This window comes from Phaseolus vulgaris, chromosome 3 (genome assembly GCF_051622355.1).
Source record: "Phaseolus vulgaris cultivar YP4 chromosome 3, ASM5162235v1, whole genome shotgun sequence".
NCBI lineage: Eukaryota > Viridiplantae > Streptophyta > Magnoliopsida > Fabales > Fabaceae > Phaseolus > Phaseolus vulgaris.
In genome coordinates, this window is record NC_143500.1 from 915,001 (window position 1) to 917,500 (window position 2,500).

Below are 2,500 nucleotides of genomic sequence, written 5' to 3' on the forward strand. Positions count from 1 at the left end.
CCCCGCGAACGGTTGGAAGCCATACCCCCTTCGTGATGCTCACAAGTCTAGAAATGAGCCACACAACGAAAATCCCACCAGCGTGCCACAAAAATCCACATAACAGATTCACATTTTTTCCCACCGGGTCAGTCGGCCGGAACCGACGGCGGCCACCACCGTGCCGCCGCCCACAACGGGTGACACCAACCCAAGTTGGTGGATCACCCATGTGTGGGCGTTTTGACTTGCCCCACCACAAAGCAAGCCAAAACAGGGGGGAATGAAGGGACCGCACCAGAATTTTCCATGGTGCAAGAGCTGGCTGCATTGAGGAACACCCCCCCCCTATAATAGCTAAATATGCAAAAGCCACTTTTGTACAAGTAGATACACTTTTTTTGAGTAGACATAAGTTCTGTTTTGGGACCTAGAGAACGAATTTTCACGAGATTTTTTGCAGGGATCCTCATAAAAATGGTACAACATTGCCTGCAAAAAATTAGAATTTTTCGACATGGGGAAGTATTTTTTTTATTTTTCCAAAGACCCGAAATGTGGAAAATCGGGAAAAATGGAAAAACGTATCTAGACACCGTATTTTTGCGTGATTTTTTCCAGTCCATCCCATAATAATATCAAGAAGGTGCCCACCAAGTTTCGTTAGGATTGGCCAAGGTTTCGAATTTTCATGAATTTTTTTCAAAACCCTCTATTTTCCAACATTTCAAAAATTCAAAACCACATCAAGATGGCTTGGTTTTGATACCAAACTTTCTAGACCTCATTCTGCATGCATTTGTGACACTTTCCAACCAACAAAACTCAAAAACCACCACTTTGAAAATTTCATGATTCTTGGCACACCACCAAGTCACAAAATCAAGCCAAAACACCAAAATCTTGGAACTTGGCTATGCACCAACCATGCCAAGATCAATTCCTTTTGATCCCAAACTTCTCCCACATCACTTTGAAGGCATTTGTGAGGATTGAGTCCAGCCACTTTTCCAAAACCATGATTTTCGTTTTTCACCAAAATCACCACCAAGTCACAAAATCAAGCCAAAAATCCAAAATCATGGAACTTGGCTATGCACCAACCATGCCAAGATCAATTCCTTTTGATCCCAAACTTCTCCCACATCACTTTGAAGGCATTTGTGAGGATTGAGTCCAGCCACTTTTCCAAAACCATGATTTTCGTTTTTCACCAAAATCACCACCAAGTCACAAAATCAAGCCAAAAATCCAAAATCATGAACTTTGCTATGCACCAACCATGTCAAGATCAATTCCTTTTGCTCCCAAACTTCTCCCACATCACTTTGGAGGCATTTGTGAGGATTGAGTCCAGCCACTTTTCCAAAACCATGATTTTCGTTTTTCACCAAAATCACCACCAAGTCACAAAATCAAGCCAAAAATCCAAAATCATGGAACTTGGCTATGCACCAACCATGCCAAGATCAATTCCTTTTGATCCCAAACTTCTCCCACATCACTTTGGAGGCATTTGTGAGGATTGAGTCCAGCCACTTTTCCAAAACCATGATTTTCGTTTTTCACCAAAATCACCACCAAGCCACAAAATCAAGCCAAAACACCAAAATCATGGAACTTGGCTATGCACCAACCATGCCAAGATCAATTCCTTTTGATCCCAAACTTCTCCCACATCACTTTGAAGGCATTTGTGAGGATTGAGTCCAGCCACTTTTCCAAAACCATGATTTTCGTTTTTCACCAAAATCACCACCAAGCCACAAAATCAAGCCAAAACACCAAAATCATGAACTTTGCTATGCACCAACCATGTCAAGATCAATTCCTTTTGCTCCCAAACTTCTCCCACATCACTTTGGAGGCATTTGTGAGGATTGAGTCCAGCCACTTTTCCAAAACCATGATTTTCGTTTTTCACCAAAATCACCACCAAGTCACAAAATCAAGCCAAAAATCCAAAATCATGCAACTTGGCTATGCACCAACCATGCCAAGATCAATTCCTTTTGATCCCAAACTTCTCCCACATCACTTTGGAGGCATTTGTGAGGATTGAGTCCGGCCACTTTTCCAAAACCATGATTTTCGTTTTTCACCAAAATCACCACCAAGCCACAAAATCAAGCCAAAACACCAAAATCATGGAACTTGGCTATGCACCAACCATGTCAAGATCAATTCCTTTTGATCCCAAACTTCTCCCACATCACTTTGAAGGCATTTGTGAGGATTGAGTCCAGCCACTTTTCCAAAACCATGATTTTCGTTTTTCACCAAAATCACCACCAAGCCACAAAATCAAGCCAAAACACCAAAATCATGAACTTTGCTATGCACCAACCATGTCAAGATCAATTCCTTTTGCTCCCAAACTTCTCCCACATCACTTTGGAGGCATTTGTGAGGATTGAGTCCAGCCACTTTTCCAAAACCATGATTTTCGTTTTTCACCAAAATCACCACCAAGTCACAAAATCAAGCCAAAAATCCAAAATCATGGAACTTGGCTATGCAC